The sequence below is a fragment of the Falco punctatus genome, assembly GCF_963210335.1.
Source record: "Falco punctatus genome assembly, chromosome: 15".
NCBI classification, from domain to species: Eukaryota; Metazoa; Chordata; class Aves; order Falconiformes; family Falconidae; genus Falco; species Falco punctatus.
In genome coordinates, this window is record NC_137595.1 from 15,457,632 (window position 1) to 15,471,129 (window position 13,498).

The 13,498-nt window shown below is 47.6% G+C and overlaps 1 protein-coding gene across 1 annotated transcript in view; it reads left to right on the plus strand.

Moving 5' to 3' along the window:
- Positions 1 to 544: 544 nt before the first annotated feature.
- The window catches only part of PASD1 (PAS domain containing repressor 1), a gene marked incomplete at its 3' end in the record, with an annotated part of 113,549 nt that continues 100,595 nt past the window's right edge, over positions 545 to 13,498 (plus strand). The window contains exon 1 of the mRNA XM_080365698.1: positions 545 to 992. The remainder of the gene's footprint in view (positions 993 to 13,498) is intronic.

Consider the following 13,498-nt stretch of genomic DNA (forward strand, 5'->3'; position numbering starts at 1 on the left):
TCTTAATATCACTGAATAAGGAGTCTGTGAGAGGATTATGGCTTATGTAAGAGTTTTATGTCTACAGCCCCTTTGCGTTTGTGGGCTGTGTACCTTGTCCACCAATGATCCGTGGACACCAGGACCTCCTGAATTGAGTACAAGCCATGTTTTGTTTCAGATGAGATTTCAAATACAGGACCTGGTCCCTGTCCTACAAAAGCTGGTGGGGCTTTGTCTGTGGGAACAGAGCAAAGGCATTAATGTTATTTATTTTGATTTCTGCAGATTAAAATGCTGCGTGCTTTGCTTCTGCCTGGTGTGCTAGCATTTTTCTTTGCTAAAATACTAAGTAAGCCTTTGGTAAAATAGTCTTTTTTTCTGTATGTAGTCCAAAAGTACAGGGCATGGGGTTTGTCCTGTCTTTCACTGAGGACATCTGTTTGTTTGCCGCTAATAATAGTTTAATCAATGGGGCTGATTCCTGCATATTCTCCATCTGATGGTAGCTCAGAAGACCCAGATGACGGCAGAAAAAGGTCTGTAGTGTGTCACTTTTTTTTTTTTTTTTTCTTAATTAAAAGCAAAGAGAAAGTTTTACTCTTGTTTGCATGAATGGTCACATCAAACAGTACAGGAAAATCTAGGCCAAGCTGCTTTCAGCAGGCTAAGGAACATTATACCGTTGCACCGTGTCCTTTCAGACTAGCAATGCCTCTTAATAAACGTCAGGCACCTTTTGAACTTTCTTTGATACTGTTAGCTTTGCTTTTCTCCAGCACCCCAGAGCCCACCTTGCCCCCCCCTCGCTTGCCACGGCGTGGCTGTTAGGAGATGTGTCCGTGCGGGATGGGAAGGAGAGGGATGCGTGTGGGGAAGCGCGGCTGGTGCATCCTCGCTGCCTGCAGAAACGGTGCCGGTTATATAACGTCCTCGCTGGGTAACGAGGTAAAACTCCGTCAACTCTTCTGCAGGAGGTTTCAGAGGGTTTGGGGCTGCTGGCTGGCTCAAGGGTAAGTCAGGGATGTGTGTCTCGGGTGTGTGTGTGGTGTGGCGGGGTGCACACACGTGTTAATGTGTGCGGTGCTGACAAGGGGCTCCAAAATTATAGGCTGAGGTGTGGGTGCAGGCGATGGTACCTCCAGCGAGCGCGGCCGCTCTGCATGGTTAGCATGTTGCCTGAAACGGATTATTTTAGGATATTGCCACTTTGTGAAACAGCTCTGTAACTTGTTTGTACTGTTTTTCTAGTTTCCTCTAATGCATCCAAAACACTATTAAGTATATGCTGTGCTTAAGCCATCGTGGCTTATTCCCTTAATAGCGGTAATACCACTTTTTGAGAGAAGGCTGTGCTGAGGCAGTGAAATGCTTTATATCTAACAATCACGAAATGTGGACACTATTCAGAACGTAACTTGCTGGGGTTTGCTGTTGTTCTTTGCACTTGCGGAGTTGTGCCTGTTTGCAGCTCAGCTGGTGTGTTTGCTCATCTGAGTGCAGATGTTCATGCTGACTGGTGAGTGCATGCTGGATAGCCGCGTCCGTGAGCACCGGACATCCGTGTCTGTTTTGATTTAAGACTGGAGCTATAGATCCGGACGTGCTTGCCACTGTCACAGCAGAGCTACTTCTATGTGTAACACTCTCGTGGAGTGACTGTCAAATGTGCATCTCGGAGCAGAAAGCAATCTCGGTTTGCAGCAAGATGAACAACAGACAGGATGCCAAGCTTTTTGGGATTGTGTTACGGGGGGTTTTGCTTGCTCTGTGAGTGCTGTATATGCTTAAAGTAAGTGGGAGTTACTGGGGAAACAGAAGGGCTGCAGAGGGGGGCTGTGCATCCGCAGCCCAGTTAGCTGTAAGCTCAGAAGATTCAAACAGCAAGAAACAAAGCCCAAATGAACCTAAATAAGTAAGAGGATCCGAATTATTACAAACGGAAATGTTTGTTCCTGAACAGTCAGGTGCCCAAATGCAAAGCAGCCTCAGGCTGTTGGACTGGCATTGTGAGGGTGAGCGTTGTCCTAAAATGAACTGTGCAACAGAAAAATCGCTTGGTATTAGCTACAAGCTCACATTCCCCTGGGCCCATGAATCTCTTGTGCTCAATTTTTAGATTCTTCTTTCTGTTATTCTCTAAAAGGTACTTGATGCCACAATTGCTGTCACTTTGGCTTTTGCATTTGTTCCTGGCAATACTCGACAGGAATAGGAAGCTGCTGGGGCCGCCATCCTACTTCATCTTCATTCTCCTGTCACCGCACTTGGGTCTGGTGGCCCCATAGATGCGGCTGGTCCCCAGCTGGTTATGTGGCCCTTGCATGAGGAGATGTGTGTAAGCAGAGGGGACTGACCCCGAGGGCAGTGTCTCACTCCAGACTCATGTGAGCTGCATGAGGGCTGGTTGCCAAACATTTTGTGTGCTGGGTTTGGGTTGTGGGCAGTCTGATGTGTGGTGGCCACTGCTTTTGCACGTTACCATCACCAGCATGTTGCTGGCTTGTTGCAGAAGTTTTGTGGGGAGCAGATCCCCAGTGTTTCAGACCCCCACCCCAGGCGCCCCAGGAAGGGTGCAACAGGGCTGGTTGAGGCTGGTGGCGGTGGTGTCCAGGACTTGGACCTCAGGAAGGGAAAGAAACTAGTGAAACGCCACCTTGGTGGCAAGCATGGCATATAGGCCACCTCCCCTGGTGCAAGGATGGTTCTCCATGCTGCAGGAACTCCTCATTGCTTCAGGAAAGATCATCAGTTGCCTGCTATAAGTGGGTGCAACTAATAAAAGACATTATCTGTGAAGACTGAAGGCAGGTTGAGGCAGGAGCTGTTTCTTACCACAAGCTACGTGGTACAGTGAAGACCACTTTACTATTAGCCTACAAACATGACCCTGTCTGGGGTCTGCACTCACTCTAGGTTATGCCCTGGGGAGGACAGCGGGTGGGTGGTAATTACAGTACCAGATGGCAAGGTGTAATTCATGGTTTTATTGCTCTGAACATGCTCCTGAGATCACAGCTGTGCGTTTCTGCAGTGCTCCAAGTAACAGGGGAGAAGGGCAAGGAGGAAGCATGGACATGGAACAATGGGTCTGTCAAAACCTGGCTTGGAGCTCCCTTCTGGATCCCCCTGGGCTCAATCCTTGGGCCAGAAACGGATCATACATTTGAAAATATGATTAGTATTTAGGTCTCTGTCTTGCTGGCCAGTTCCCAGCTGATGCCAGCCAGAGGCAAACAGAAGTCAGTTTGACCTGCAGGTTGTCTGGTGTCCAAGTGCAAGAGGTCCGGTGGAGCAGGTCTGTATCCCAGGAAGAGCTGCCTGTGGCCAGAACTGGACAAAATGGAAGGAGCAGTTGAGATGACCAGAGCCCTGAGCAGGCACGCAGTGCTGCCTGGTGAGAGCTTACAGCATGGCGCTGAACCGCAAGGTCGCTGGCACTGTTGCTTTTTTCCCCTTCAGGCAGCAACTGAGCCTGATTTGGATGGGTTTTGTTGGCTTGATTAGATTTGTAATTTTAATTTTTTTTAATCCAGACCCAAACCAAAACATGGTCTGGTTCTGGCCCAGGGGAGTGGTTCAGCTGAAAACTGGTGTCTGTTTGACCTGTCCCCCAGCAGGACTTCCAAGACCAGGAGTGTAGTGCCATACTGCACTCTCCTGTCTATCCTCTCCCTCCCTCATCTGTGCTGCATCACTCCATCGTTCATGCCAGATGCAGGAATTGGAAGCAGTGGACAATATTAAAACTCCACATGGTACTGTGCGCTGGCCAGGGGAAAGGAGACACTTGGACATAGTCTCTGTTTCATCCACTTTAGTTTTCTCCATGTGAGCTCATTTCAGCTGGTTGGAAGCTAATGAGCCAGTTTGGTCCTGGGGTTAAAACTGACCCAGAACAGTTTCAGCCTGCCAGGCTCCCTACTTCTGGGGTAGGATGCCAGTGATTAGAAGCAGCACAGGACTGGCCAGGAAACAGACTGCTAAATGCACATCATCAGTCATAACAATCATTATAATAATTGGAAATGATGGGCAGCCTTGGTAGGAACTTAAACATAGATGCCAAGAGTTAACCACGTCTCAAAGACTATGCTCAGCTGTCTCTTTGAGGTAATTTCTATCTTGCTGGGCAGGAAGATGTGAAAAAACCCCTCTGCTTTCCCTTTCCAGGAGGGAAAGACAAGTTAGTCCTGCATGCATCAGCAATGCAACAGTTCCCCCAGAACTGCAAAGACAGCAGTGGCGTGAGACCTTCTGCCACTGCAAGCCCCCGAGCGCTGGGTGCATATTTGAGCACAGGCAGAAGGCCATAAGTGACCATAGGTATAGAAGTATCACATGGCTGCCTAGCTCTTCCTATGGGATTGCTGTGGTGGTGGTGGCTTTGTAACTTCGGCAGCCCTATAGCAGGGCCTGCAGGGTCCCGGTTGCCGCCTGCAGATGGTGAGCCTTGCCCTATATACCGAGCAGATTTCTCTCTGTGCGCATGCCTGTGTTTAATTGCCATTATGAAATGGTAATAAAAAATTTAAAATAACATTACAATGTGGTGTGGAGCAGGGATTTGCAAGCCAGCTGCAAGTCTGTTGGTGAAGATAAACTGTTCAGAGTTTATCTGAACTCTGCTGTTGGAGGGTTGGTCCGCTCTGTTAACTGCTCTCTGAGCAGGCTGGCATTGCTTGTGGTGTTTGTCACTGACTTGCCTGGGTCTGACTGTTTCAGCCCCTCTCGTGAGTCTTTCCTATGGTGGAAATTTAGCTTGGTTAAAACTCCTACCAGCCAGATGCCTCAGCAAAAGCCATGCTAGGCATGCTTTTGCCCAGGGAGCAACTTCCTTCTTGAAAAACAGTTATTTTGGTGCAGATGAGGGCTATTAGGACTGCTTTGACTTCCTGACTGGTATGCATTCTGAGAAAGTCCCCGTGGAGATAATTTAATGCCACTGAACCCCTCTCTCCCTGATGCAGCTGCAAGAGCAGCACTGCCTCTAAGACAGCAGAGACATGGTGCTGTGTTACATTGCAGGGCTGAATGCTGAGCATCTTTGCACTGTTAGTTGACAGCCATCCTACCAAAGGTACCTGCAGGTAGGATTTTGCTTCCTTTAAACGCCAGGCGGAGAGATGCCCAATGGAGCAACTGCAACATTTGCCTTCCTGTGCCCCAGGGAGTAAACCAGCCCAGCAAGCCTGCAGCAGGAAACCAGCACAGCCCTGTGGTGGTGCTGATGTTTGCTGGCAGCTGCTTCAGCCCTTAACCCACGGTCCCCACCAGTTCTGAGTCCTTAGGCTGAGCAGTTGGGCCTTTAATTTCTGTTGGGGTGGCTGTAACAGAAGCTGCCTGCAAAATTCAGCTGCAGTCAGAGCACTTGGTAGATCTCCCGTGCACGGGGACCACCTCTGCTCAGCCGTGGTGCTGAGGTCAGATGCCTGCTCTTGTGCCACTGTAGGAGCCCGGTTCTCCTCGAAACCTCTGACAAAGCTGATCTGAAGCTGGCAGGCAAATCAAAAGGTGACCAAGAAGAGGGGGTAGGGCACAAGACTGCTCAAGCGTTTCTGCTTAAGAAACTGAATAGAACAGTTTGAGAGCTTTACCAGCAACTCTAAAGTGTAGATGTGTTCCCAGACACTTACAAAGTTTTAAATTGAACGTTTGAAGCAATTGCTGCATTAGAAACGTCATGTTCGGTGCTCTGATGCCTCTCATACGTGCTGGAGACAACTGTCTACTGTATATTTGAACATCAGGCCTCATCCTGCTAGTTTCTGCTTGAGAGTCTCCTTCAGTTCATTTGTTGATGGTTGTGCTGGGGGCAGGGATGTCTTAACAGAACAAAAAGCAAAGTGGGAATAAAGAGATCTATGTGTGCAATCATCAGATGGCAAGAGCATGTGGTCACTTCTGGAATTAGTTGTACCAGAACTTGGAGTGAGCAGTTGTATTTCTCTTACCAGCATTCAGTTTTAATATTTATCATATTCAGAATTCATATTTATCATATAAAGCTTGACACAACTCTTGATGGTCATGAGAAAGCAACAGTGTCTGGGGTGTCTTGGTTTTTGGTTTTTTTTTGTGATATCACCACCTGCCTGTAGTTGTTTCAGCAACTGCTGTGGAGGAAAGTTCCTGGACTTGTGTTTATATTACCATGTCTCTAGAATAAATCACAGCACTACCTAGCATCCAGATTAACAGAATGTGAAAATGCACCTGGTGAACACACAAATAACCCTAAAATCTTGCAGTGTTAACCCAATGCTAAGGTTATAAATAACCATAAAGACCTAGGTGAAGGCGTCAGTGATAGAAGTAGGGGGAAGGGACGGGTACTGACCATGCAGAGAAGAGGTTTTCATATGATGAGAGGTACCTGGATGTTTCCTGTTGAAACCTTGATACTTGTTGAAACACTGTGCTCTTCATGCCACCCTCTTAAATCTCCTTGCCTGCTCATTGAATTTGAGAGCTGTAAATGTTTGCACGTTTGTTGCTGCAAGGATAGGCGAAGAAAAGTCCTTGAGAAGTTTTTGGGCCACACAGTGCAGAAGCATGTCACATCACGGAGAGAATGATTTGGAGAATCTGAGTGGAGCGGGCTGGTGAGCAGGTTCATGTTGCCACCTGTCTGCCCTGGCATGGTTTTGGCCTTTAAATGGCACAAACATTTTCTGTTCTTTTTCCCCTTTTGTTAATGCCTTGGGACAGGGCTCTGTGTCGTGGTCTGTTGGGACCAGCAAGAGCTGGTGAGGAGCAGCTAGGTGGCAGGGCTGGAGCTCTGTGGGGCTGGGCTGGAGCCTGTGCTGGGGCAGGGACCATGGGATCCCCACGCAGCTGTGCCCCAGATGTGTGGTCCAGGGATGGGACCAGCGCTTGCCAACCCCTGCTCCCACCCATGCTCCCCGTTTTGCTTTTGGGATGGCAAACCCCTCTCGCCTGCAGGCCAGGAGGAGGTCGTCTTCCAGCAGACTGCTGTGCATGTGCCTGGGGTACAGCAACAGGATATTTGGAGCAGAGAGCCCAAATGGCACGTGGAGTGTTGGGAAGGGTCTCCTGGCTCCATAGGAGACACCTCAACAACTGAGCCACCTCACCCACCCCCAGGCCTCCCTTGTCACATTGCAAAGTGCTGCCTCGGGGTAGCTGCTAAAGCCACGAGCACCCATCTCACCAAGGTAGAGCCATTTGATGCACTTTGCAGTAAAATGACTCTCTGGTGCTTAAAAATCTTCCAGGGTATTAAAATGGGCTTAAACCCTACTGTGTTTCTTGCTTTAGCTTGGGGGTGGCTCAGACCTGGGTTTGACTGGCAGCTCAGCCACTGCTTGCGGTTGAAGTTCTTTGAGCTGGGATGATGAGTCCTTGTCTTCCCCAGCCCCTGTTCGCCCCACAGCCTTGGGGCAGGCTGAGTTCAGCTCCAAGCTGCAGCTGGTGGAGCTCCCAGCCCGTAAACCTCAGTGGTGGGGTCAGAGCCAGGTTGATCAGAATTAGCCCAGCTTCAGAAGATAAAGGCTTTTGGTTTAGAGGGAGAATGGGAGTGGACAAGAATGGTTTCCAACATGCTAATGAAAACCCTAAAGTAAATAACTAAGCATTTTTCCACATCAGTGTAGCCCTTGGAAAGTTTCCCAAGGATGGCTTTAAAGACCTCATTGTAAAATAGTGGGATGTTTTTTCCCCACGGGTGTATGTTAAATCATTTCATTTTCTCCACTTGAAATTATTACAAAATTATCTAGTTTTGGGATTACTGTGAAGACCTTTGGGAAATTCTTCTCCTGGGCAGCATTGTGAGACATGCTATGGCTGCACAGGTCTGCAGTTTTGTATAGCAGGTGAATCTTGCCTGCCTGGCTGTAAAGGGGAAACCATAGATTTGACCGAGGTTATGTTTAAAACTTTTGTCATCAGCAGTGAAACTGGCTCTGTTCTTTAAATCAAACTTTTAAAAAAGTGAGGCTTTAGTACAAATGGTGTTGTTTGCTACAATCTGATTGACTCAGCCATTTTTTTTTCTAGTGGAAGTACTTTGTTGCAGGAATTAACAGATATGTAGTTACTACCAAGCTGGTTTTAACATTGATACACAAACGGGTAGGTGGGAAGCAGAGGTCCCCCCCCCGTGTGCATCTTCTGTCTACCTGGAAGAGCAGTCAGGCTCTTACCTGCTGATGCAGAGCGCCTTGGGGAAGGTGCTGAGCCCTTTTGGCCAGGAAAGGCGTGCTGATGCTATCTAATACCTTGGGAGCTTGAACCTAAGACAGTCCAATAAATTGCAATGTTTTCATTGACTCCAAGAGCCTTTTGATTAGATTTCCGTTCCCTCCATAGACTTGAGGACCAGTGTAATAAAGGTAAGCACAGATACCTCGCTATCCCAGTCCCTCTGACATGCCAGTCCCTTGACCCTATTTGCTGTTCCGACCTCATCTGGGCTAGAATTTGATTTTGAGTCTCCATACGTGGGTGGACTGGGCAGCCCCCTGCTCGAAATATTGCTTCAGCTGTGTGGAAAATATTGTGCCAGGCTGCATGTTATTAATAAGCTGATTTTGTAAGGAGATGGAGCACCACGTCTGAGCTCTTGTGGCAGGGCCAGCTAATGATACTGGACAGCGAGCAACTGTCACTTTTGCTAAATCTGTCATATTGCAAGTAAGCTGCTTACAGCATGCGGTTGAGGTGGGCAGAATGACAGTCTAATCTACCTTAGGGCTCTACCCAAAGTCAAATTTGGAGTCTGCTTTTCTCAAGAATACAGTTGTCCCTTGGAAACTCTTGTCTGAGGTACAAAGCAAGCTGAGGAGCAGAACAGTCACCATCTTCACTGAATAAATTCCATCTGTGTGTCTGTGCAAGGGCTTGTAGACCCGCATTCCCTGAGTGATGGTAAAATAGGACTTCTGAGGAACAGAAATGATGAGGAGTTTCTCAGAAAGCATATCCTTGTACATAGCTTAGCAATACAGCCCAGATTTGCAAGCGACCTGACGAGCTGGAACAGAGCCTTACGTAGACAAGGGGAATGCTGTGAGATGCGTTCAGCAGTACAAGACTCTCGGTAAAGCTTTGTGGCAAGTGGCACACAAAGAGGCTCTCTGCAATCTTTTTCTGTTCCCTGTGTAGCAAGATGGCAATCCCTAACCTAGAGACCCCGCTGGGAGTGCAGCCCCTGTGCTCTGTGGCAGCTGTATGATGGGTTTGGGGAGGGAGGGAGGTTGTGGGCACCCGCTTCTGCTGATGCCTTCCTGCACTGCCTCCTGCTGCCGTTCAGCTCTTGGTCCTTCTTCCCTGTTGCTACGTTGGACATGACTGTCCCTTTATGCTTCCATGGCAGGAAAACAGTGGATTTCTCCCAGGTTTCTCCCTCTCTTTTTATGGGTGAGGTTTCACCCGTGCATCACGAGACACAGCACGTCTTTCAGAACTGATTCCCCATTTTGACCCTCATTTGGCCAAAGTGTATAGCAGACTCTTGAATTTGTGCGGATAAATAATCCTGTTGATGGAGGTGCTGCTTAATAATAAACCAAGTCTGTTGCTGAATCAGCTCCTTGATCTTTGGCAACCTTTGTGTTACAGAAGTGTTCATAGATGTAAACATTAGATCGTAGATACAGTTTCTTCAGATGATGCTGCAGCATGTGGGGCACAATGCTGAGCTTTATGAGACAATAAAACTTGGTGCTGAACACTGTGAGTAGTTTCCTATTCGTAGGTCTTTATAGCTGCTCTTAAAAACTGTTCTTCAGTGCCATTTAATAGTGTTTAAGAATATCTTTAGTCCCCTTAAATTGTCCTGTCATCAGTGCAGTGCTCCACATGTAGCGGGTGCTTGCTGATACTAGTGTCTTTCCTGTGGTTGCAAGAGAAGCTCCACATGAGGCTGGAGTGCTGTGTTAAGTGGGGACAGTAGATCCAGTAGATCGTGCGTAGAGTTTGAAGGATGTCGATTACAATACGCATTTTGAAATGATGGGGCTGTACAAAATAAGCCTGGAAGTAGCTTCAGGAGCCTTCAGTTCTGTTGTCACCCACAAGTAGATCCACAACAGTCAAAGGTAGAGACATGACTACGTGACTTCTAGAGTTAAAGCTTAAGAAAACAAGACAGGAAAGTGGTTTTAAATGCTGTCAGGAAGAGGAGATGGGTGATAGTGTAAATGCCTTACTAAAATAATTTAGTGGCAAGGCTGTAGGTTCGGTGGGAAATTCCTGGCTGTCAGCCCACTGATGCCAACAGCAGTCAGGTGCTCTGAGATACAGAGCTGAGGTCCCATTTCCTGCAGGCACCGGGGAGTGCGTGAGACTCCTTGGTGGCCATCATAGATGATGGGTTGTGTGACCGAGGATATCAATTTGCAAGGAGCTAGTTCAAGACCAAAGAAGACAGTTCTGTCTTCTGCTTCCTGCCATCTTTGCTGCATCAGCACGGTAGTGGGAAAGTAGTTGAAGGCTGTTCTTTTTAAATCTTTTCTTCCAGAATTAGCTTCCAACCATGCAAGCATGATTTTCCACGCAAGGAAGGCTGGGAGTGGCGGGAGTGCTTTTTCAATGGCAAGATTTACTTCAGCTGATCATGAAACTGCTCCCTGAGGGCTGGTTGTAAAAGTCAAGAGCATTTTAATGTACGGAATGTTTATGTCCTTTCTTGAGGTGTTACAATGAGGATAAAGCACTAGCACTTGGGAAATGGGGTCACAGAGTGGAGACCTGGGGAAGTACATGCCTGGCTCCTCTGGTGTTTGCCTTGGGATGTGTTTTGGTTATCTCTCATCTGCATTTCAAACAGTTTGTTGTGCCTTACTGGAGAGCACATTGGTAGCTTTAACCAGCTGTAATATTGAGGCTGTTGAAAAGCAGAGCTCTGTTACCGTCACAGCACACTAATTTTTATCGTCAGGAGGAAATATTTGTTTAAATTTGCTCTTAGCTCCCAAAAGGTGAAGACATTTCTAATTGGAATGGTACCTAGGAGTGTATGTAACTTTTTTAAGGTAGAAAAATGTTTACTGGTAGGCTTACATATTTGTGTGTTTTCTGCCATCTTCAGCAATTGGGTTGGTGTTTTCTTGGATGGCTTCAGCAGTTATTTAGGAGGTGATGGACAGTCTAGGGTTTTGAATACTCTTTTGATGACTCTTTAGTATGAGGCTGGGCATGCTGCATTGCCACTGGAGAGATCCAGTGAGGCATCTATGCCTAAAACGCACTCCTCAAATTAGCCCACCTACCAGAAAGGAGATCCACCTACTGAGGGCTTGAAGGAGTTGCTGAGGAACCCACAAACAGTGCTGGAGAGCACCCCAAAAAAGTGATTCCTCAAAGCATTTTAGGCCATGCACATTCAAGACTGGTACTTGCTTACCGTGATGGTTAAACTTTCATTGTCTAATTGATTTAGAGGCTACATCTTGTGTTCAAAGCTAGGCATCAGAGATGTGGTCTGTAAAATCCCTTCATGGTCTACTCTTAGAGAAGATTGGCACCTGTCTTCTGCCCTAGTCCTACGACCCATATTCCCAGAAGGTCAATGGCAAGCAATACTCTAAGTTAAAAGTACTTGGTGGGAAAGTTAGGAGAACAAATTCTCCAAAGCAATGTAAGACAGAGCTGTCTTAGGCAGAAAGGTTTTCTCTTCCTTAATATTGTGGATTTTTAAGTGTTGTGTGCAAATTGTGACCAGCTCTAGAAAGTACTTTAAAAACCTGCAGAATTAGGCAGGCTGAATTCTTTCCCATGGATTTCCCCCCCCCCCCCCCCCCCCCCCCCAAAGCATACAGTAGAATTCCCCAAGAGGTGTCATTCTTTTTTGTGTCTGTGTGTCCTGGTTTTGGCTGGGGCAGAGTTAATTTTCTTCCTAGTAACTGATGCAGTGCTGTGTTTTGGATTTAGAATGAGAATAATCTTCTAAACACATTGAAGTTTTTAGTTGTTGCCAAGTAATGTTTAAACTAAGTCAAGGGCTTTTTAGTTTCTCAAGCCCTGCCAGCGAGAGGGCTGGAGGGGCACAAGAAATTGGGAGGGGACACAGCCAGGACAGCTGACCCGGAGTAGCCAAAGGGATATTCCATACCATTTGACGTCATGTTCAGTATGTAGGCTGGGGGGAGCTGGCTGGGAGCCGCCGATCGCTGCTGGGGGACTGGCTGGGCATCAGACAGCGGGTTGTGAACAATTAATTGTGTTGCGCATCACCTGGGGGTTTTGTCTGGGTTTTTTTTCCCCCTTGAGTTTTATTTCTTTTTGTTATCTCCCTTTCCAATACAATTATTGCTAGTATATAGTATTATATTTTACTTTATTTCAATTTCAATCAACTGTTCTTATCTCAACCCGCAGGTTTTACCTTTTTTTTTTTTTATTATTATTATTATTTTGATTCTCCTCCCTATCCCATTGGGGGAGGGGGGTGTGAGCAGCTGTGTGATACTTCAGTTCCCAGCTGGGGTTAAACCACAACACTGTGCCAGCGGATCAGCCATCAGTGCAGAATTCTTCCTATGAAACCAAACAAAACAAAGTTTTAAAGTTGTTTTCTCAAATTCTTACTATGTAGGTATTAGAAAATTTTTACTAAATACTTCTGTTTTACTGAGGTCTTTAAATGAACCATATCCAAAAGTTTTCCTTGCAGGTGAGATTCAACTTCCCAGTAATCTGGGACTCTGCTACAATCCAGAATAAATTAAAAAAAAAATAAAAATAACAAAAAGTGCAGATATTAAAGAACATTAGTAAATTAAATTACTGGTGTTGGAAAGCTGGCATTACATCCCTAAAAAACAGCTCTTCTCACAGGAAGGTGTCATAATTTAAAATCATGAAATCATAGAATCATTTAGGTTGGAAAAGACCTTTAAGATCATTGAGTCCAACCATTAACCCAGCACTGCCAAGCCCACCGCTAAACCATGTCCCCAAGCACCACATCTGCACATCTTTTAAATACCTCCATGGACGGTGACTCCACCACCTCCCTGGGCAGCCTGTTCCAACACTTGACCGCCCTTCCAGTGAAGATTTTTTTTCTAATCTCTAACCTAAACCTCCCCTGGTGCAGCTTGAAGCCATTTCCTCTTGTCCTGTTGCTTGTTATCTGGGAGAAGGGACCGACCCCCCCCCCCCCCCCGCCTACAGCCCCTGTCAGGGAGCTGTGGGGAGCCATCAGGTGCCCCCTGAGCCTCCTTTTCTCCAGGCTGAGCCCCCCAGCCCCCCCCCCCGTGAGCCTTGTGCCCCTGCCCCAGCCCCTGCCCGGCTCTGGACACGCTCCAGCCCCTCAGGGTCTGCCTGGGGCTGAGGGGCCCAAACCTGCCCCCAGGGCTCGAGGGGCGGCCGCAGCAGGGCCCAGCACAGGGGGACGGGCACTGCCCTGGCCCTGCTGGCCACACTGTTCCTGACACCAGCCAGGCTGCTGCTGGCCCCCGTGGCCACCTGGGCACAGGGCTGGCTCCTGGGGACACCCCGTGTGCCCCCGCCAGCGGGATGTCACCCCATCCCCCACCACGCTCTGCCC